Below are 24,529 nucleotides of genomic sequence, written 5' to 3' on the forward strand. Positions count from 1 at the left end.
TATATTGTGTGCGCTGCTGTTGACACCAGCAGCGGGGTTGATGGTTGGATTGAATGTGTCTTATGGTTAATAATATGGAAAACGAGCAACATTAGGTGATGATAATCAAGTTTTCGCTCTGCATACAATAGTGTGACGTATCTAATGACGGAGGTGTTCGGTCAGATGTGATGATGGGGACCTGTGTGGTGAGCACAGTGCATGTTTCCAAGAAGACTGCCATCTATCAGTGGCCTTATAACTCAATAAGACCAGGAGGCTACATTATCTCCATCTCCACCATGCACCGAATAAATAGGGTTTTTCATGAGTTGTGTGAGGCATGCTGCAGGAGAATCTGATGCAGACTACAGAACAGAGACAGGGTCTTTCTTGGTGGCATCCTTTAATTCCGTTTATTTTGAAAACCAAGCTTAATTATTGCACCTTTTTCATTCATTCATCAATAATAGACTAATAAACACTGGTTCATCATGTATTTTGTGCCATCGTGGTTGGAAGTGTTACAGTCTCTGAATAGAAAGGTTTCTATTGAAGAGAGAGAGGAGGAGGAGTGTGTGAGGTGTTTCCAAGGCAACCGGTCAGGGGTGTGTTTGCTCTCATGAGGGAGCAAGGAGCAGAGCTGAGAGATGAGGAACATGGAGACAGCCTCGTTAATGGGAGAGGGAAGCTGCATTGGCAGCAGGATGGTATTTTGTATTGGCTCACTGATTCGTTGCTTTGTTTTTAATAATGGATGAAAGATGTTTTGAGTGAGTTGATCCCTGGCCCGATGAAATAGAGCATCAGAATCAACGCTGGAGGGAGAGGCAGTTTATTTTTTTATTCTAATCGTCTCGCTGAATATGGATAGGATTTTGTTGTTGAGGATAACACAACTTCTCATTGGCTCCGGCTTGTTTATAATTGCAAATGGGGGCTTCTCAAATGATTCATCAGTCTGCTTTTCTTTGGTAACTGGGGCCTGACTTAAACATAAAGTCCAACGCACATAAGCATGACAGGACAGAAGCAAAATAATCTTTTTGTATTTTTTAATCCAATTTGGAGTCAATGGAGAAAGATAAAGCCCAGAAGCCCTACCTAGTTCCCGCTCTGTGGTCTTTGCTCATTAAAACAATATGATTGTAATTATTTTTGTCACACTCGAAATTTGCGCTCCGAATGTTGTTGGCTTTTTGTGGAATATCACCTTATAATATGAGCTGTGAATGTGCCTATACATTGGCTTTTGCTCACTGACGCAGACACACCTGTTCAACAGGCGCGGTGTAAAGCATGAATCCCCCAATCAGAGGTCGGCCCTCGTCAGCTGTTAAAGAAGAAGATGAATTGCACCGAAAAATTATTCTTCATATTTGCAGGGTTAGGGTTAGGGTTCATTTTGAACTGCTGTATACATCCTATCTTTCTAAATACATTTAAAGCTCCCTTTCCAACCCTCCTCAGTGGTTATAGTCAGGTTCACTATGTAATGTTGCCAGAATTTTGTGGAGAGTATCAAAACTAAACATTTTTGGAAACTTTATTGTGTAAGCAATCAGAAAAATAATGTTTCCATTTGCCCTGATACCTATATGCCCGCCATCTTGGATTTTACAAAATGGCTGCCGTGAAAAAGGTTTTCGTCAATATCTCAGCTTCTAAATAACCTGGAGATATTATTTTGACAGCTAAACTACCATTTTCAGGGCCAAGGAATCAAATGGTAACAAAATAAGTCTGTACATATCATCACTATCATCACTATCATCGTCATCATCAGTTTCATACTTATTCTGTGTGTCCTCATCATTCTGACACGCACTGGCAAAGATCGGTGCAGGATAAGTTGTTTTTTCTGCAAGAACATCTGGCAGAAGAACAGTCTCTTTTGCATTGACAGCTAACCATCTCAATGATGGCCTCTGGAGCTGGAAGGGCATTTGTCATGGTTGGTTTCAGCTGGCTATCAGACTCCTTGTGGTAGCCATTCTGCAGGGGATCCATCTGAGAATCTTGCAGAGAAATGCTGGCCTGTCCCCACACACTGGCTTGGATATGGACTCTCAGGACATGTTGTCTCAGAGCTCCAAGGGTAGGAGGTAGCTTATCACTTTCTGCCATATGCTTGCAGAAGAGATGCCATCGTAGTACACTCCGTTCAGGATCCACTCACACCCTCCAAACCCGACATACGAAGCTGTGCACCATGGGTGATCGGGCCTTTTCTGCTGCTGCCCCTAGACTATGGAACGCCCTCCCTGACCACCTGAGGGCTCCACAGACTACAGCTCTTTTTAAACGGAACCTCAAAACCCATCTCTTTAAAAGAGCATTTAGCTAAACTTTCTTTGAGGTTCCCCTTTTAATATATATTTTTTTTTTCTCTGAAGCACTTTGAGATTCTTGAATATAAAGTGCATTATAAATAAAATTTATTATTATTATTAGTTCGGAGATGGTCTTGATGTAGATGCCTTTGGAGGAGTAGGCTGCACAGACGAAGCTAGCCAGAGTGGCCAACATAGTTTCGGTCACTTCTTCCTCTGTTGAAAGCATCTGCTGTGAACTGATTACATCTTTATCTGCCTTCATGTAGACTTGCAGCCAGGTTGCTTTGCCTATACCTGAGAACCTTCCAGTGTTGTCAGCGCCAGTGAACGCATGGAAGGCTGGCAAAGCCTTTGCTCTTTCTGACCCTATTGCTCTCCATATTGGCTCTATCCCCATAACCCCAGAGGCCATGGAAATGGACGTGTTCTTCAGCATGAGGTCATAGTTTGCTATGACCAATACTAGGACATCTGTGTCTGGGGAGAAGAAAACCATCTTTGCATCCAGTGGTTTTCGCTGTGATGCCAGCACAGCCTGGTAGATCAACCGTGTGTCTGCTTCTTCATGATTGTTGTCCTGGAATATCAAGTCTTTGTTGCCCTGAAGAAGAGGTGATGACCAGTTTTTTTCATGTACTTTTGTACTCTAGAGTCTTTGCAGCAAGATAGGTGGTCAGGTCCGCCTTCGTCTTGTCATGTGAAAGGAACCTGCTCATTGGGATGTGTTTTATGTTTGTGTCATCTTGGACCTGATACTGGATTGGTGCTCTGCTCTTCCTTGCCTTCTTTTATCCCTGGTAGCACTCTTCAGAGAATCATCCCTGTATGTGTCAAACACAAGGATGATTTCATCATAATCTCGTGTGAGGGACATCAGCCTGTCGTTGAAGCATTCACTGAGATGTTTGACTGTCACTATGGTTGCTGGTTTCTTGGCCATTTTCTGCAGAAGAACCATTGGATCTACCAGGGCTATCTTGGGACTTGGAGCATCTGGTGTGGTGTCCATCCCATTTTCTGGCTGCTGATCTTCCTGTGGAGTTGTTAAGGAGGTGGATCAACTTTGATTTGTCCAGGCATGGCAGGATTGTACCATCTGGAGCAAAAAGGGCTCTTGGTGTCATAGTGAATTCGTAGTTCCCAATGGCCTCTTTCTGGTTGATGTCTCTGCTGGACCTGGCCAGTACCGTCAGTCTGCTATACAAGTCCTTGGTCTCCTTTAGATCCACATTCTTGTCTCTGAGTTTTACTGTGATTTTCTTGTTTGCAGACATGAACATCTTGTTTTTCTCCTTCTTTACTGGTGCCCATAAGCTGACATCTCCATTAATTTGCTCTGAAACGTAGTCTTCATACTGCTTTTGACCAGTCACATCGGCATTCAAGATCTTTGGTACATACTCATCAGGGATATAGGCATGAGTGATCACATTGTGCAGCTTGTCACCTTCAACAGCAAATGGGTTTCCGTGTTTCAGTATAGCTGCCTTGATCTTTTCAATAACATCATGCACCTTCTTGACAGCACTTGGCCCAAGGTCATGATGCTCTCTGATTTGGTCAGGTTCCAAGTCAAACTGACTCTTGAACTGTTTTGCAATACGGTAGAGTTCTGGTGTGACCAAGAAGAAGCCCTGTCTAGCATTTGCATTGTTCGAGATGCCGACGAGTCCAAAATGAATTTTCCTCAGCTTCTTCAAATGCTCGCATGCATGGTCCGCACCGATGGATACAAAGGGAATGTCATTCTTCGTGACTGCAATGTTGCCTAATTGCAGCTCTTCCCAGGTTGCAGGGTGATTGGTCCTCAGATAATGCATGTCTGTGATGTATCTGGGCCAGTTGCTTGTATTTAATCCGGTCAAAGGCGAAGAAGAGCTTGCTTAGCTGCTCTCCGGCTTGGAGATGAAGCTCCAGCTCAGCATTCCGGGTTGCAGCAACAAAGAACAAGATTGCTTCTACTCGATGTTTGCCTTGTTGTTGCAGACCCATCATCAGCTTCTATCCAGGCATCATCGATGCCGGAGTTCTCCATGGAGGAACCAAGAACGCGGAGGGCAGCCATGACAACATGTAGCTCTCCCAGTCATGGGACAACTGTGCGTTTCAGGTCAGGTCTGTCATCTAGCAGTTTGACCACCTTCTCATAAAGAGCCATGTCAAAAGAAATGACAGTGGGGTGATCTTCAACAACAGCCAGCTTTCTGAGTTGACTTGCTTGCATGATCACAGTCAGCAGGGTTGACCACTCGTGTGCCACCTCTGGGAGTAGTGGTAGGGCTCTGACCTGGGTCAGTGGCTTGCTTTCAGACAACAGTGAGTTGTATCCTGCCCAGCCAGGAATATTGCTTGATTCTTCCCCTGCTTCCATTCTGGACCAAGCAGTAGCAACAATCCATCCTAGTTGTGTCAGCTGGTAGGATCCTGAGATTCCCTTGCTGGTGACAAAGAGGTCTGTTCTCTTGGCAAGCTGTGGTTTTGGCTTGTCACAGTGCAGCATATCTACATGGTATGGAGTTATAGATATACTCTGGGCATATCCTATCTTCAAGGGTGGTGCAACTTGTTCTCCAGGAACCTCTGCCTTCTGGTATACAGCAGTAATCGTTCCATGGGTGGTTCCTTTCCCGTCAGCAGTGTCCTCTGAAAAGTCTGTGTTATCTATTGCGAAGAACAAGAATGGTGGTACATACAGACCTTGGAACTCTCTGGTGTTTTGTACAACAGCATTGGCCAGAGCTGTTTCCAGTAGGAGGGTACGGCCATAAGGAATGCAGTAATCATGTGCACTGAAAAGATCCATCAGCATCTTGTTGCGGGTGACGTGATGAATAGTCAGAGCCAGTCTCAGGACCTGTGGGTTTTCAAGCGTGATCCCCCTACTGGAGCCCCGAGGCATTACCAACAGATTGACTAATCATTAAACCAAACAGATAAGGATCTGAATTACCTATCTGCATTCCTCTTCTTGGTATTACTCATTAGTTGCATAGTTCTCATATACATTCACAACTACTATAAATTAAATTACACATTCTAAAAACTGAAATTAGCTTTTCAAATGATTATGTTTACCTCAAAATAAATTGTATGTATGAATAAATTGTTACATACAACTTGTCACACTTACATGTAGGGTAGAGTAACCTGTTCAACATACACAATATAGACCTACTACAATAATCAGACCACTAGATAAAAATGTCCTTGTGGTTGGTGCTTAGTATGCCTAATGACCAATTTGTCTTATGAAATTATGAAATTAGTAAGTATTTGTAAGAACTGCTGTAACAAATGTCTCAACACCTCTGCAACTAGTAACATTGGATTCCACGGCCCCATTGGATTCCAAATGGTAGTTTAGCTGTCAAAATAAAAGCTCTAGGTTATTTAGAAGCTGAGATTTTGACGAAAACATTTTTCACGCAGCCATTTTGTAAAATTCAAGATGCTCCTTCAAAACCCTTCTTCTGGCATTTAAATCCATCCATTAAATCGATTCTGTACCCCCACCATACATAAAGAAAGTCTTAACTCCTCATATCGTCCCTGAAGTCTGGAGCCGTCAGATGAGCCGCGGCAAGCCGCAGCGCTGCAGTGTCAGTAGTAAGGACCTCAAACGGTGGAAGGTCTGAGGACTTGTTCTGCTTTTAATACGGCGGTGGCGTTGGGTGGCGCTGCAATGCACACCAAGGTTCTGAGCTAGAAGATAAACTAGGCTGCATGGCGGTGTACTATGGCAAGCCATCCCCGCCAGAAAGCGGCATCATTTAGACGCGTATCACCTTCATTACGCCGTAAAATACGCCGTAAAATGCAGAAAAACGGCGTATTTTACGCCGTCATGCGCAAAAAAGCGCCGCTTTTTACGCCCGCAAATGAGCCTTTCAAGAGCGCGCGTAAAAAGTCTCTTTTGTGCACATCACAACGCCGTAAAATACGGCGTTTCTATAGTATGCTAATAACCTACGCCCTTCTTTTCTCTCAGCCAATGCATTTGAAGTGTTTGCGCCCTATCGCTGAACAAGACAAGCAGACCAAATCAGTTTAGCACAGATCTGCTTTGAGGAGTTCTCCTCTCATTTGTTGTTAGTTGTAGCGTCATATCGATATATATTAGTAAATCCAGTTCCTACAGTGTGGTCACCGTGGCCGTGGCCCAATCGATAGAGACGCTTGTTCTGTAGGCAAGAGGTTGTTAAAAAATAAATAATAATAATACATATAAAGACGTTTCAAACGTTCCATCGAGTCTCTCGCATTCCACAATGGGCAGCTTTATTGTTTCCCATGGGAGCCGGCGAAACTAGATTTCTTCTTCGAAGGTTGTGCTCCACACAGAACCTCCTCACCATCATAACGGAGTACTTCGGGGCACCAGAATGCTTTAGAGCGGTACTGATCGCATCGTGTCTTTCCAGTGTCAAATAGTTCAGGAATAAAATCACCATAAGGTTCAAGTGCGGCCATAACTAAGGCTAAATATAATTAGTCTATTGCTGGTTTAGGTGGTTGGCTCTTTTTTCTTCGCTGCGTTCTGCCTTCTGGTGTAGCCTATATAAATGTATCTATTTTTGTAGGCCCTATTTGTTTTTCTGTTTCGGGTTTTAAAAACCAACACACAAAATCAAATGCCGTTTATTTGTTTATTCCTTTTGCCCTTTTTCAGTTTCAAAACCAAATCTGAAAAACCAAAAAACAATCCTGTTATTAGTTTTTTCTGATTTTGTTATAAATCGGAATATTCAAAGAACGAACCATACACGGATTCTCCTACCTCATCACTTTACTGACACACACAATGTGTGGCAGTAAAGTGACAGGATCATTACATAGACAAAAATCTTTCCATCTAACTAATTTAATTTAGGAGGATAGTCATTGTAAGTTAGTCATTGTAAGTTAACCAAGTATTCTCATTATAGCCTAGTTATATCCTAGTTTTGCATATTTATACAGTGCATCCTATTTTCATATTTCATGTGGCATCTGTATTTTTATGTAGGCTACAGCATCTGTATTTTAAATGTAGCTTATATCTTCTTTTTACATTTTACCTTTTGCTGAGGTGGGCGCTGTATTAGCCTACTGTATAGGCTGTCTGTATTTGTGTCAGAGTTATTTGTATTGTGTAACCTGCTGGATTATGAAAGTTAGTTTGGGGTAAATAAAGTGTCTGTCTGTCTGTCTGTCTGTCTGTCTGTCTGTCTGTCTGTCTGTCTGTCTGGGGGGAAATGCCGTGAAAAATGTACGCACGGTGCGTTCAGGATTAGGACTGATATTATGTCGGCATAGGCCTAATCAATCGGGTTTTAATATTTGAAGCATTCATATCAGTTTATTCTTTTCGGCTACTCTGCTGTTGGCCTTGATGGGGAGATATTTTTTTTGCTTCCATGCACAAATAGTTGAATCCAACAACATTCCTGCGTCTCCAGAGCCCATTTAAGCACCGTGTCAGACTCAGTAGACTGTTACAAGCCTCTGAACGTTGTTAGAGCATGGCTCCCCAGTTCATCAGTGTCTCTCTCTATGGCTCCCTCTCACTCCTTTCCACTGTGTATTTATATCGATTGAACAAGAGAGGATGTTACGATAACTCCGCGAAAATAAAGGCTCCATGGCTGTAATAATTTAAATATAATTAACTTATAAAGCGTGTAACAAGACACCTAGATGATCTGGCTGGCTGACTAAAAAGGCACTGAATTTGGAACTTATAACACAGGAGGTCTGGCTTGCGGACTAAAAAGCATTGCGATCATAAAAGCGTGACCATCTGACAAAAGCACAAATCTGACAATATATAGATTCGATCCGACAACCTCTTCCCTACATAGCAAGCGTCTCTATCGATTGGACCACGGTTATCACAACGTTGAAACTGCATTTACTAATATATATAGCCTATCTATATGAATATGACGCTACAACTAACGCCAAATGAGAGGAGATCTGTGTTGAACTGATTTGGTCTGCTTGTCTTATTCAGCGATTGGGCGCAAACACTTCAAATGCCTTGGCTGAGAGAAAAGAAGGGCGGAGATTATTAGCATACTAGAGAAACGCCGTATTTTACGGCGTTGTGATGTGCACAAAAGCGCCGTATTTTACGCGCGGTTCGATGTTCAAAACGGCGCTTTTTACGCGCGCTCTTGAAAGGCTCAATTGCGGCGTAAAAAGCGGCGCTTTTTTGCGCATGACGGCGTAAAATACGGCGTTTTTCTAGATTTTACGGCGTTTTTTACGGCGTAATGAAGGTGATACGCATCTAAATGATGCCGTTTTCTGGCGGGGATGGCTTGCCATAGTGTACAAGTTAGCGCTCATTGGAAGCAAGTAGGGCTGTAACTATACGCGTATCAAACCGAAAATCGCGATACTCAAAGCCACGAACCTGTCTCGCGGTGTGAGAAGGCAGAAGCGCGATATGCCCTTTCTAACTCTTCGGTCAAATTGTCAGATTGAAATTTGCTAATAATTTGTCTAAATAATAGTCTGCTGTCAGCGCCCCCTCCTATCGATGCCGTAAATATGTGACGAGATGCCCTCTCTGTGATCACAGCTCTCCGTGGCTACGGAGGATTGCATTTCTCCACAGCCGTCGAAGTCCTCATATGCGATATGAACGACATTTATCCAGAGTGGGCCAAGCGCGAAAAAAATTGCCTGTGTGATCCTGTCTCTATTGTTTTGTGTGATTTGACTGGCAGTTTGTCTGCTTATAGGTCGGAATGAAGCGGCCACCGATTATTGACAGGATGGATAGGCCTACTTTATTCTACCGGACTTCGCTTCTTCACTAGACACACGCGCTACCGCTCGCTCTCCTCGCTCGTCCACTCACTCGCTGACGTCACTCACACACGCATACGCACGCTGCCATTCTCCCGCACACACATATGCTACTCGTAACACTATGCCTCGTTACTGTCCGTCCACACCAGAAGCGAATTGAGCGACCAAATCGCCGGAAGTCATTCACTTTCTATGGGCAAGAGCGACCAAAGCGACCAAAGCGACCAACGCTACCAGCGGCCAAAGTTGAGCGACCAGAGCGTCAAAAAGAAGTTGAAAACTTTTTAACTTTATGCAAATGACTATTATTCGCTTCAGCGACCAAACACTGACAGCCAATCGGAATGTAGACGCTCTTCGCTTGCGTGGATCCCAGGGAACATCGGCAGGCACTTTGGTTCCTACCTACCTTTATTCACTCACTGAACAAAATGTCGGCTGAAGTATTAATCGCGGCTGTAACTGGGCACCCGGTGTTGTACGAACCCACCCTTTTTCAGTTCAGAGATCGAAACGCCATAGTGGTTTGGATATCAAGTGATGATAAGCGGGAGTATTTATAGGCTACATCTAGAACGTTCGTATTTAAGCGGGAATCATTATAATTTGCTCTACATGCCACCAATCTAACCAACCAATCGCGTGTAGCATGCTTTAAACAAAACCGTCACATAAACAAACTAATCGACAAGACGAGGGATAAATGACAAGGGATAAATGACAAGGGATATATCTCTTGTCTTTTATCCCTCTATTCCCCACTATTCACGGAGCCTGAGGTGAATAATTTTTAATTAAATAGTCTGGATAGATAGATAGTCAAGTCTTTATTAATACCAAACGACACAAATCGTCGGGAATCCATTTAGGTGGTTCGTCCCACACAGGACAGTAGCCTACAAGACCACACAGAACAAGTCTGACTGGACATACACACAATACATCACATTAAAACTAGACACGCGTTGATAGATAGATAGACAGAAAGACCTAGATAGATAGATATGTTCCATTATTTGCCTTGCGGAGCCAACCAGTCCTGTGCGCGTATGCAAATTAGCCATGTGCGCTAACGTCTATTTGTTTTGAATGCGACGAATGAGTGCAGATCATGATTTGCAGATCCAGATCAGTGAAACATATTTCAACTAGGCTACTACAGCACGCAGGGTTTTTTGTTCTCGGTTGTAATTAGCCTACATTTTAGGATTTTTATATTGGGGGGAATCACTGTCCTACTTGTTGTCGAAGCACTTTATCGAACAAGCAAAACCGTCTCGGCAATATGGCCAAGGTGTATGGGAGAGTTCAATATTTGATATGGCTGTCTGTAGGGCCTACTAAACGCATACGGCTCCTTTAAATGCGTCTGCATAATTGAATTGTACGTCATGAGCGACTTGAGCGACCAAAGCGAACAGAAAAATTTGCAGCGAAAATTCGCAGCGACCAAAGCGTCTTTCCTGGTGTGGACGTATGTCCACACCAGAAGCGAATTGAGCGACCAAATCGCCGGAAGTCATTCACTTTCTATGGGCAAGAGCGACCAAAGCGACCAAAGCGACCAACGCTACCAGCGGCCAAAGTTGAGCGACCAGAGCGTCAAAAAGAAGTTGAAAACTTTTTAACTTTATGCAAATGACTATTATTCGCTTCAGCGACCAAACACTGACAGCCAATCGGAATGTAGACGCTCTTCGCTTGCGTGGATCCCAGGGAACATCGGCAGGCACTTTGGTTCCTACCTACCTTTATTCACTCACTGAACAAAATGTCGGCTGAAGTATTAATCGCGGCTGTAACTGGGCACCCGGTGTTGTACGAACCCACCCTTTTTCAGTTCAGAGATCGAAACGCCATAGTGGTTTGGATATCAAGTGATGATAAGCGGGAGTATTTATAGGCTACATCTAGAACGTTCGTATTTAAGCGGGAATCATTATAATTTGCTCTACATGCCACCAATCTAACCAACCAATCGCGTGTAGCATGCTTTAAACAAAACCGTCACATAAACAAACTAATCGACAAGACGAGGGATAAATGACAAGGGATATATCTCTTGTCTTTTATCCCTCTATTCCCCACTATTCACGGAGCCTGAGGTGAATAATTTTTAATTAAATAGTCTGGATAGATAGATAGTCAAGTCTTTATTAATACCAAACGACACAAATCGTCGGGAATCCATTTAGGTGGTTCGTCCCACACAGGACAGTAGCCTACAAGACCACACAGAACAAGTCTGACTGGACATACACACAATACATCACATTAAAACTAGACACGCGTTGATAGATAGATAGACAGAAAGACCTAGATAGATAGATATGTTCCATTATTTGCCTTGCGGAGCCAACCAGTCCTGTGCGCGTATGCAAATTAGCCATGTGCGCTAACGTCTATTTGTTTTGAATGCGACGAATGAGTGCAGATCATGATTTGCAGATCCAGATCAGTGAAACATTTCAACTACTACAGCACGCAGGGTTTTTTGTTCTCGGTTGTAATTAGCCTACATTTTAGGATTTTTATATTGGGGGGAATCACTGTCCTACTTGTTGTCGAAGCACTTTATCGAACAAGCAAAACCGTCTCGGCAATATGGCCAAGGTGTATGGGAGAGTTCAATATTTGATATGGCTGTCGGTAGGGCCTACTAAACGCATACGGCTCCTTTAAATGCGTCTGCATAATTGAATTGTACGTCATGAGCGACTTGAGCGACCAAAGCGAACAGAAAAATTCGCAGCGAAAATTCGCAGCGACCAAAGCGTCTTCGACGCTTTGGTCGCTCCTGGTGTGGACATTGCGACGTTCATGTTTTTCCTCATCTATTGAAAGTTAGGCTATTAAACATGTTGCATTCTATAGGGCCTGATTATGTCATTATTTAAGCTAATAAGAAGCGCTAATAAGGATATTTGAATAAACCAACCAAACAGTTAAAGGGGCCCTATTATGCCTACCAGCAAAAAGCATCCTCCAACTGCAATCTTTGGTTATTTCTTTATTAATTTAGCTATACTTTATTAGTATTCTTTCGGTTCAAATCTGTTCAGTGTTCCAAATTATTTGTTATTAAATGTTACATTAAGATAATTGGTATTTAAGTGTTGTTTAAATAAAATGCTTTTTAAATTTAAAAGAATCGTGGGATGTATCGAACCGTGGGTCAAAAATCGTGATACAAACCGAATCGTGAATTTGTGTATCGTTACAGCCCTAGAAGCAAGCAACCCACTTAAATTCCAATAGAGGCACGGCGTTGAACCTTTGGGGGTACTTCAGGTGACCATAGGACTGAGACAGGGGTTTGTACATTGGGCAAAGCTAATGAAATTGCAGCAGCACTAGCGCTATTCAAGTGCATTCAAAGAAAAACACGGACCCACCAAAAGGGACTAAAGACATCAGATCTGGGGTATATGACCGGCCTGTTGTTATAAGTAGCTAGAGCTTTTTGATATTGGCGGTTAAACTTAAACAAGTTTAAACTTCAACAAGTTTAATCCTGCATAAATAAGTGTAGTATAAAAAAGAGACATGAAAAAAGTTGCATCAATAAATAGTATATGTAGCTATGGTTTTATTGATAAGCCTCTACTGTCCGCTGCTGTAATGACGCTTGAACTCAGTAAACAATATATCTCCCATATGGCCTAAAAGCAACATGTTTCTTCATACAGTTCCTGGTATTGACACCGATACAGTTGGAGTCGTCAGCACCGACTGTCCATATAGACCATGTGGGGGGTGAATGGGGGAATGGAGGGGGCTACTTGGGCAGATTGGGCCAGGGAGCTGTAGGGGAGAGGTGTGGATGTGGGTAGAGGGGAGCCCTAGCCTGGCTACCTGACCAAGCTCAATAAGCCTCTGAAGAATGAGTAGTAAACGATTATTAATGCTACTTTAACGGCACCGACAAGGCTGAGGCTGCTGTCATTTTCTACAGCACCAGAGGCGTCATCAACGGGTGTAGTTCAAATGACTCTGAGTCTGTAGGCGTATGCTTGCCGTCGCTTCCCTTTGGTCATTGTGTTAAACCAGGGGGAGAAGCCATCTTGGTGATTGGCTCCTGTAAAAGCGGATCGGAAGCAGGAAGAAATGTATTGCACCTCTCCATACCCTGCTGCAGGGCGAATTCAAATCACCGGCAGAATGGGGTGGGGGTACCCAGTCTAGGGGGGCCCAGTTCTGCAGGATAGAGTAATTATATAGTTGAGGGATGAGCATTTTAAAGGTGACATATTATACCACCAGTTGTGAGTGTGATTAGCCATTGCAAGCTGTTTTGAAATAGGCCATTTTGATGTATGATAGATAGATGAGCAACATTTGCTTCAGTCCACTTGGTAGGCTGGTAGACTGATCTATCCAGCACACATCTAGGTGGACACTCCGACTTGTGATGTCAGAAGAGGCAGATTTCCAAAACGGCATGTAACGGCTAATCACAGTCACACATTAGTTTAAAACGCTTAAATCCCAATCTCATTTCACAAAAACCAAGGTTAATTTGAAAGATATTTGATATTTCATAGACATTCTCTGTGAAAAAGTTATCTAAATTTGGGAGGGAAATGCAATCAGTGGTCACTATCAGCTTTTACCGGCCTACCATTGGGTTTCCTGTCTACATGTACGTAATGAGCCCATGATCGTTGAATAACCGTTGGTTGGCTATGTTGGCTAGATCTCAAGCTACTCGTGGGCCGTTAGCCAGTTTGTAGCCTGTGATCTTCCTCACACTGCTTCACACCTCTTTGCAGTCACACACTTAGTTCTCCATCTTCCTTCTGCGAATAGAGATCCTCCCGGTCTCGAGAGACAAACTGCTACTGGTTCCATCTCCATCCTAGTGGTCACTGGTCACAGGGAAATATTGCTGTTCTCCTTTGAAATTCCCGTTCCTTGTCGGAAGGTGTTTTTGTTTTGGCTTGTGTGTTATGATTCACTTATGTACCTTTCAGTATTTATTTAAAAATAATCATGTGAAACAAATGAAAAACATTGAAACAATGAAACTGAAATTGTATGCAACTAAAGTGTTGATTGTTTCGTGTTTATTATCAATTAAACTCTTGACGTATTCCTTTTGAGAGTTATTGTATACTGGTTATATATATGTATCTATATATACTGTTTATATAGGGTGCGGGTTGTACCGATTCCATAGGAATTTCCTATCCATGTTTCTGGCAATCACTAATTGTTGAATTTATCTGTAGAAGATGTATTTATTAAAGAGAGTATGGTCGCACCTTATTGGGTTTCTTATTAGCTGTTGAAGTGAGGTTCCTTCTTCCTAGCGCTGGTCTAACAGGAAGCACCTGTCAAGTTGTGTAATGCAGGACCCTTTTCTGTCGATACTCTGGTCAATATAGACACCACATAATTGCAACAGGCCCTTTAGCAGGACAATACAAATGTCTCCCCTGAGCTCTGGAGCAAACATGGAGTGATTTACAACAAGGGAATTGAGCTCAACCAAGCCTTTTCAGAATACACCTAGGCTATGTTAATATTAGAACCTACAAACTGATCTCACTGTTAGTACAGTACCAAAATGTAATAACAAACACAGTATACATAGGCAAAGACACCCTTCAAACATAAAAGTAATTCAGAGGGGATTACATAAAAAAATATCAGAAAAGAGAAGGCACAAGAAAGAACAATGCTTACAAAAATAAATGTATCATCGATCAAAATAAATGCAGACGTACATTTGAATATAATCTATATTTACATTTATTTAATAAGAACTCAGATTGCCGGACACAGAATGCGCTAAAGTGGAACTTTGTTTGGGTTGGGCCTAGGGATGGGCGTGAGGAATCGATTACTTGAGTACTCCTCGTTACAAATGAACTCGGTTGGTGGATAGGCAAACTCGAGACAAGTTTTCTGAAGCAAATGTATACATTTTCTGTGTGGCACAACTGGCGCGTGCCGTGCACAAAGCAAATGAAATGTATAAACTTTCTGTGCGGCGCGTGCCGTACCGTGTGTGCACAACGCCAGAATTCAAAAAGTTAAGAGATGGCGGTTAGAGCAAAGCACAGCGAAGTATTGAAATACTTTACAGAAATAGGAGATCATAAGGTGAAATGTCAAAGTGTGTCAGTTATTTTCACGGACGCAAGACGCAGCTGTAATCCCGGCCGTGTATAGAAGATCACAACGCTGAGTATTTTTTTAGTTCATTTGCTGCCGTTTTATTTGCAGCTTTAAATTATTTGCAATGGTTAGGCTACTTGTTTCGTTTTAAAAAAAAAATAAACGTTACAGGCCTTTGTTCGACGTGATTTAAATTGTGAGACGCATATTTATTTTTGCAAGGAAAATGTGTTTTGAACGTTTGCCAAAATAAATAACGAATACTCTGATAACTCTTTTGATTTTTTTGATTGAGAATAAGCATTACATGTTTGGTTGGTAATATTGCCGTTCATCATTAGGCCAATTCCTGCTGCAGATGCGTTGCATTCTAAAAATAGATTAGTTTTAAACGAGTACTCGATTGATCCTCGAGGAATTCATTCGATCACTTGAGTTTGGAATTTAATAATCGTGCCCATCCCTAGCCGGAAGAACCCCAAATTCGCATAGGCCTCTAGGTTAGGGCTGTGCTGAGAGGTTGGCACAGTTGTGATTCCCCACGCCTTTTCAAGGAAAATAGTCAATCAAACCCCATGCAGTTTGGCCCAGACCAAATGGTATACCACAGCCGTCCTAGGTACCAATGAATGCCAGGCCACGTCAGCGGTTGTATCTGTCACTAAAGGTATGGCATCCGGTTCCTGATGATCCTGCCGTCCAAAGGTGTGTGAACCTGCGGGATGGGGCCGTGTACTGACGAGATCTATGTTTATGTTTACAAGATCAAACCGTTGCTCCAGCACTTTATACAGTGTCGCCTTTTTGACTCCATTTGTAATGCGCTCTTCTATTCAGTGCCCATTCAAAGCGCTTTTCAATCATTGCCTAACATTTACCTATTCACAGATTCACATACAGACGGCCGTATCAGCCCCTCAAGGCGGCAGCCAGCTTGTCAGGAGCAGTTAGGGTGAGGTGTCTAATCTATATTCAGGGACACCTCAACACTCCCCGGCTAGGAGGAGCCAGGGATCGAACTAGCGATCTTCCAGTTGCCAGTCAACCCGCTCTACCTTCTAAGCCACTGCTGCCCAATATGCATTTCGATGGCGGTGGACCTCTGCCCGTTGACACTATACACACATAGCGTCACCAAATGTGGCTGAGTGACAACCACTGCGTACCAGCAGACAAGCTGTTTCGTGGCCTAACGACATAAGGACATTCGCTCTGTTGTGCACAGGGCGAAGAGGTGGTAGAAATGTACCATCCTGAGAGACACTTGCAGGGTCTTGGTTATGCATGATGGGGAGAAATCGATGGCTGCCACCTTCGATGGCAGTGGACCCGCTCCATCTTTATTGATCTGATGACCCAGAAGAGTGATAGCAGACTACCATTAATAAGGATGGATAATGGCAGGCTGCCTCTTTTTGTCAAATCTCATCCACAGGAACCAACATGCCAACCGGTGTTGTATCAGCTGTATGTTCGCACATCTGGGTGGTAACATCACCATATTGCCACTGATCAGCGAACATTGATATCACAGGGCACAGGGCAGAGGCGGCAGACACATCGAGGCAGCATACAAGGATGAATTAAACAGCCTTGCATAGTAGAGTGAAAACTGTCGATCACTTGGGCCAACTCTCTAGAATCTTTAAATGGTACATCGTCTTTAGTGATGCGAATTACCCCGGTATTTACTCTACTATGAGTAGTAGGAAAATAAAGCACAGATTGTGTTCATCCATTAACACCGGCACATGGCCCTTTAAACCCGATGGCTAAATATTGCCTCGTCCAGGGAGAGACAGGAACTGGCTGGTTTGCTCAGACTCAGGCAATGAGATGTCTTTTCAGAGTGGGAAGGGGTCAAGCAATATCGGTGCAGTAACAACGTTATTCTTTTTTCATCTCTGGTGAAATCGTACAGCGCAAAATGCTTTTGTCTGTGCCACTAAGATGAAGCCGCTTGCTTTAAAAACTTAGGCAACTTTTAAGATACTAGGTTTTGCGACATAACAGCAGTTTTACTATGGAATCCTCTACGAGCTTCATGTTTACGATGTGCAATATGCTAAAGATAATCCCCAGGATGTAACTTAATGTTTACTGCTGCAGCCATTCTATTCCAACCCACATGTTTACAAAACATTAACAAATTGTGGCTATCTTGATCAAATGTTTCTGTCCCTCAACCAAGTTTTTAAGGCAGTATGTAGCAGGAATTATGTCATTGAACTTAGCCCGTATCTAAACATCTAAATAGTTTTGATAGCGATGCTGACAGTTTACGTCATGGTGTCAGGTGCGCCAGGTTTGTTTGCAGCATTGGTAGCAGGATCAGTGTATATGGTGTTTTGAAGCATTTTAGGTCACCGTTTAAAAAATTCCGAGGAGTAGTTTGAATATGATACATTTACGCACCCAAAAACTGAGCGTTTGGGCAAAATCAGACAGTAAAAGCTGACAAACTCTGTGGATATGGCTGTGTTGCCTTGATCACCTTGTACTCTAAAGCCGTATTCAAAGCAAGTTCTGGATTAAGTGCGGAAATATTTCTCCGAAATTGTTCGACTGGAATGTCAGGATTAAGTCTGATATCCCGTTTTTGATGACACAAATGAAGTAAGAATTTATGATGAGGACAGTATGGATGGGAGAGACTATGATTCACTTTGTCTTTTAAAGCGGAAAGGGATGCACTTTATTCACGTCAATGCCAGGAGTCTTCTACCCAAACTGGATGAAATCGGGCCCCACGCGACTACTTCCAAGGCTGTTGTGATCGCTGTGTTGGAGTCTTGGCTAGACAACTCCATTCAAGATTGTGAAGTTGGACTTGCAGGGTACTACATCTACCGACGAGATTGCAACAGACACAGAGGAGGAGTGTGGCTGTTTATAAGGTCTGACATAACAACCCGGTCTCACGAAAATACGTGACATTGTCACGTTATTTAATCTATTGAAACGTGATCAGGGACACGTATTTTCAAATTGTTCGTGTCCAAAAGCACAAATTTCAAACCCATGTATTTCAATTGGGAGTATTTGTCGTGTCACTAAGCACGACTTCCAAACTAAGGTACTGTCCGGGAGCTTTCTCCCTAATGTCCCTTACGGAGCTCCGTACAGAACATTTATTGTTAAAAATTGTTTCTACTTAAACTTGTCTGTGAACAATATGACAGCTTTAGGCCACCCGTTTCTACTTTCACCTTTGATTCTGAGAAATTGTGACAATTCACGGATATATTAAATGCAGGTGCGCTGCTCAGGCAAACCGCGAAGGAAAAAAGGGTAGCTGCTTCATCTGTTCTTTTTAGAATTGTATGTCTTGATGTTTTGATCTAGCCATAGATCTATTGTCTTGTTTTTGGCTATGTGAATGGAAGTCCGCGTCGATGCCTCGCAAGTCCAGTGTCGCGAGCGGACGTGACATCTAGAAATCATACCGTATAATAATGGGTTATCATTAATATTGATGTGTAGGGGTTGATTATAACTCGTGAATAATATTGTTTATACCACAGTCTGGGGGAATACTCGTATTCTGATTGGCTGCAGGGTGTGTATTATCTCCTGATATAGGCCTACAGACACCTGCTAAGTAGTTCCAGTCAGTGTTTAGATTCTCTGCCGGAGCCGGGGGCCGGGTCGGGACGATATTTCCCACCACTATCCTCGGGCCGGGCCTTTGATCAAGCGTTTTTTTTATTTTTTTATCATTGGTTTATTAGCCTAATCTGAGGAGAAATCTATGCCATGAACAGAAATATTATAGGTCTTTATTACACGGGTCTTCTCAATGCCGTGGAAAGCTCCGTTGACTTGCATGGGTCCGGTGACTTGTCAACCCCTCTGCTGATCAACACTACGAATGCTGGTAACGAATAAATTGTAAAAAAGACACAGCATGTGAAGTTATTTTTTCGTTTTGGCAGTAGCCGTGTAATAAGCGGGCTAATGTATAGAACGTCGCCGGTCAATATCGAAAATAAGACCCTTCAGGGCGAAGCAAGACATCTTCGCTGCGCGTCGGTGTACTGTTCGCCCCGGTGGGGCTTATTTTCCCGATAATGACCGGCGTTCTATGCATTATCCCTTACATATATATTTAGCAGAGTAGACTAAATGTGAACAAAGTTACATATGTATTAAAAAAAATGTTGGGTTGAAATCGGGCTCGGGCTCATAATTACAGTTAATCTGTCGGGGCGGGCCGTGCTCGGACAGAACGTGCACGGGCTCGGGCTTGTTTTCTTTATTAATCGAATGGGAAATGCAATAGGCCTATTTTAGGACCGAATCACCGTTAAACTTGTTTCTAATAACATTTCTAGCGAGAAATATACTTTTTACTTGCATAATCTTTAGTCAGTGATTACGTCCATCTCGTTGCACCTGCACCCAGCGGCTCGCTGGGTGCAGGTGTTCTTCCCAGACCTACAAGTTCTTCCCAGACCTACACCCTAGCCATCCAACATGCATATCTTAGAATCAGGCCTCTCTTTAATAGTGACAAAAAGTTATGAGAGAAATACACATGAACTTTTTGTTATCTCATAAGCGACGTGTCCCTGATCACGTTTCAATCGATTAAATAACGTGACAGTGTCACGTATTTTCGTGAGACCGGGTTGGACATAACTTTCAATCCGCGCCACGATCTACAGGTGGATGGCTTGGAGGCAGCTTGGGTTGAATTAAAACTTCCTAAAACCAAGCCCATCATTGTAGGTGTATGTTACCGCCCAGCTAAACAAATAGACTTCTCCAAACTCCTTGAATCTGTCTGTTGTAAAAGCAATATATGCCTAGAGAATGAATGTATCATCATGGCTGATTTTAATAGAAATCTATTATTGCCAAGAAGTAGCCTGAAAAAGTCTCTCTCATATCTCTGCAAGCTGTCAATTAATAACTGAGCCCAGTAGGTTATCTATAAGTAGCCAGTCCTTTCTTGACTTAATTTTAGTATCCGACTGTGGAATGATATGTCAATCAGGTGTGTTGGATGTGGCTTTCAGTGATCATAATATAGTATTTTGCACACGTAAGAGAAGAGTGAAATCCAAGCCGATAAATGAGCATTGTGCCATCAAATACAGATGTACCAAACAGGTACTCTGCTGAGGTGTTCAATCAAAGGCTATCTGAGAGAGACTGGTTGGATGTGTTTGAATGTAATGATGTTGACAGGGCTTGGGATTTGTTCAAGCAGCGTTTCATAGCTGTTCCTGCTTGTTGTATACTGGGATATCATACTCTATAAAACAACCTTCACACCTTACGGTAAATACGGATACGGACCGTTTCGTCCGGCAATGGGTCCGACGCCTCTGAGCTTACAAATCCGGAGTGCTCTGGGAGAAACGGAGCAATACCACCGGAAATCGAGGCGGCAGGATAGAGTCAGACCATTCGCGAAAATAAATAGTATAATATCTGATATGTGTCTCATCTCATCTCATCTCATTTTCTTCCGCTTATCCGGGGTCGGGTCGCGGGGGGAGCAGCTCAAGCAGGGGGCCCCAGACTTCCCTTTCCCGGGCCACATTGACCAACTCTGACGGGGGGATCCCGAGGCGTTCCCAGGCCAGTGTTGAGATATAATCTCTCCACCTAGTCCTGGGTCTTCCCCGAGGTCTCCTCCCCACTGGACGTGCCTGAAACACCTCCCAAGGAAGGCGCCCAGTGGGCATCCTTACCAGATGCCCGAACCACCTCAGCTGACTCCTTTCTAAGTAAAGGAGCAGCGGCTCTAATCCGAGTTCCTCACGGATGGCTGAGCTTCTCACCCTATCCCTAAGGGAGACGCCAACCACCCTTCTGAGAAAACTCATCTCGGCCGCTTGTACCCGCGATCTCGTCCTTTCGGTCATCACCCAGCCCTCATGACCATAGGTGAGGATAGGAACGAAGATCGACCGGTAGATCGAGAGCTTTGCCTTGCGGCTCAGCTCTCTTTTCGTTACAACGGCGCGGTAAAGCGAACGCAATACCGCCCCCGCTGCTCCGATTCTCCGGCCAATCTCACGTTCCATAGTACCCTCACTCGCGAAACAGACCCCGAGGTACTTGAACTCCTTCACTTGGGCTAAGGACTCATTTCCTACCCGGAGTAAGCAATCCATCGGTTTCCTGCTAAGAGTCATGGCCTCAGATTTAGCGGTGCTGATCCTCATCCCAGCCGCTTCACACTCGGCCGCCAGCCGATCCAGTGAGTGCTGAAGGTCACAGGCCGATGATCCCATGAGGACCACATCATCTGCAAAAAGCAGTGACGAGATCCTCAGACCACCGAACTGCAACCCCTCCCCACCACGACTACGCCTCGATATCCTGTCCATGTATATCACAAACAGGATTGGTGACAAGGCGCAGCCCTGGCGGAGCCCAGCACCCACCGAGAACGAAACTGACTGGCTGCCGAGGACGCGAACACAGCTCTCGCTTTGGGAGTACAGGGATTGGATGGCCCTGAGGATAGACCCCCTTATCCCATACTCCCGCAGCACCTCCCACAGTTTCTCCCGGGGGACCCGGTCATACGCCTTCTCCAGATCCACAAAACACATGTAGACCGGATGGGCATACTCCCAGGCCCCCTCCAGGATCCTTGCGAGAGTGAAGAGCTGGTCCGTAGTTCCACGTCCGGGGCGAAAACCGCATTGTTCCTCTTCAATCTGAGGTTCGACGATCGGCCGAACCCTCCTTTCCAGCACCTTGGAGTAGACTTTACCAGGGAGGCTGAGAAGTGTGATACCCCGGTAATTGGCACACACTCTCTGGTCCCCCTTTTTGAACAGGGGAACCACCACCCCGGTTTGCCACTCCTTTGGCACTGTACCCGACTCCCACGCGATGTTGAATAGGCGTGTCAACCATGACAGCCCCTCAACACCCAGAGCCTTTAGCATTTCTGGCTGGATCTCATCAATCCCTGGGGCTTTGCCACTGCGGAGATGTTTGACTACCTCAGTGACCTCCACCAGGGAAATTGACGACGAAACACCATCAACCTCGAGCTCTGCCTCCAACATAGAGGGCGTGTTATTCGGATTCAGGAGTTCCTCAAAATGTTCCTTCCAACGTCCGACAACCTCCTCAGTTGAGGTCAACAGAGTCCCATCCTTACTGTACACAGCTTGGACGGTTCCCCGTTTCCCCCTCCTGAGGTGCCGGATAGTCTTCCAGAAACACTTTGGTGCCGACCGAAAGTCCTTCTCCATGGCCTCTCCGAACTTCTCCCACACCCGCTGCTTAGCCTCCGACACGGCAGCAGCTGCAGCCCTTCGGGCCTGTCGGTACCCTGCAACCGAGTCAGGAGTCCTCCAGGATATCATATCCCGGAAGGCCTCCTTCTTCAATCGGACGGCTTCCCTGACCACCGGTGTCCACCACGGTGTCCGAGGGTTACCGCCCCTTGAGGAGCCTAAGACCCTGAGGCCACAGCTAGCCACCGCAGCTTCAGCAATGGAGGCTTTGAACACCGCCCACTCCGGCTCAATGCCCCCAACCTCCACAGGAATGCTAGAAAAACTCCGCCGGAGGTGTGAGTTGAAGATACCTAGGACGGGGGCCTCCTCCAGACGTTCCCAGTTCACCCGCACTACGCGTTTGGGCTTACCAGGTCTATCCGGAAATTTCCCCCATTCCCTGATCCAACTCACAACCAGATGGTGGTCGGTTGACAGTTCCGCCCCTCTCTTTACCCGAGTGTCCAAAACATGCGGCCTCAGATCATATGACACGATCACAAAATCGATCATTGATCTTCGGCCTAGGGTACTCTGGTACCAGGTACACTTATGAGCACCCTTATGTTCGAACATGGTGTTTGTTATGGATAATCCATGACTAGCACAGAAGTCCAATAACAAACGACCGCTCGGGTTTAGATCAGGGAGGCCGTTCCTCCCCACCACGCCTCTCCAGGTGTCTCCATCGTTGCCCACGTGGGCGTTGAAGTCACCCAGCAGAACTACGGAGTCCCCTACTGGAGCCCCATACAGGACTCCATTCAGGGTCTCCAAGAAGGCCGAGTACTCTGAGCTGCTGTTTGGTGCATACGCACAAACAACAGTCAGAGTTTTCCCCCTTACAACCCTTAGGCGCAGGGAGGCGACCCTCTCGTCTACCAGGGTAAACTCCAACACCGCGGCGCTCAGCCGGGGATTTATGAGTATCCCCACACCCGCCCGGCGCCTCACGCCCTTGGCAACTCCGGAGAAGAATAGAGTCCAACCCTTATCCAGGAGTACGGTACCAGAGCTGAGACTGTGCGTGGAGGTAAGCCCCACCAGATCTAACTGATAGCGCTCCACCTCCCTCACAAGCTCTGGTTCCTTTCCCCACAGCGAGGTGACGTTCCACGTCCCCAGAGCCAGCTTCTGCCGCCCGGGTCTGGTCCGTCGAGACCCCTGACCTTCGCTGCCACCCATGTGGCTGCGCACCCGACCCCAACGGGTCTTCCCACAGGTGGTGGGCCCATGAGATGAAGAGAGGGGGGGTGCCACGTAGTTTGTTCGGGCTTTGCCCGACCGGGCTCCGTGGCAAACCCGGCCACCAGGCGCTCGCCATCGAGCCCTCCGTCTGGGCCTAGCTCCAGACGGGGGCCCCGGGCTTCCTCCGGGCCGGGTCACATCTCCTCTATTTCCGTTATTCATTGAGGATTTTTGAACCATTCTTAGTCTGGCCCCTCGCCTGAGACCACTCTGCCATGAGAGACCCTACCAGGAGCACAAGGCTCCAGACAACACAGCCCTCAGGTTCACAGGGACACGCAAACCTCTCCACCACGATAAGGTGACGGTTCCAGGAGAGGATATGTGTATATATTGTATTTAACGTTTTATACTTATATTATACTATATACCTTTTTAAAGGCACCCAGTGCAACTTTATGCAAACATTCAATGAAAAATAAACATTCAATTTCTAGTCTTTTTTACACGTAGTAAGTTTCAATAACTCCATACCATTACATATCGACATTCAAGGAGCAAAGATGAGACGTCGTTGTGTGGTGAGAACTGATAGAAAATCGTAAACAACAACAATCGCCGGTGGGGAGAAGCCATTTTTCCATTGACTGGAAGCCTGCTTTATTTATTGTAGGTTACAAAAAATAAAGAAAATGGCGGCATTGTTGTTGTTATCGATTTTGTATCAGTTCTCACCACACAACGACGTCTCATCTTTGCTGCTTAAATGTCGGTATGTAATGGTATGGAGTTATTGAAACTTACTACGTGTAAAAAAGACTAGAAATTGAATGTTTATTTTTAAGCCTCGAA

The 24,529-nt window shown here is 44.7% G+C and overlaps 1 protein-coding gene and 1 long non-coding RNA gene across 2 annotated transcripts in view; one reads left to right on the forward strand and one right to left on the reverse strand.

Moving 5' to 3' along the window:
- lingo2b (leucine rich repeat and Ig domain containing 2b) overlaps nt 1-24,529 on the forward strand; it is a 31,311-nt gene that overhangs the window by 640 nt on the left and 6,142 nt on the right. The window lies entirely within an intron of this gene.
- LOC132457475 (uncharacterized) lies at nt 6,938-7,144 on the reverse strand. Its single transcript, XR_009525669.1, has 2 exons — nt 7,074-7,144; nt 6,938-7,019 (listed from the first exon to the last, which is right to left on the reverse strand). It is a non-coding gene; the product is annotated as an uncharacterized LOC132457475 (long non-coding RNA).

Source organism: Gadus macrocephalus, chromosome 5 (assembly GCF_031168955.1).
Source record: "Gadus macrocephalus chromosome 5, ASM3116895v1".
NCBI classification, from domain to species: domain Eukaryota; kingdom Metazoa; phylum Chordata; class Actinopteri; order Gadiformes; family Gadidae; genus Gadus; species Gadus macrocephalus.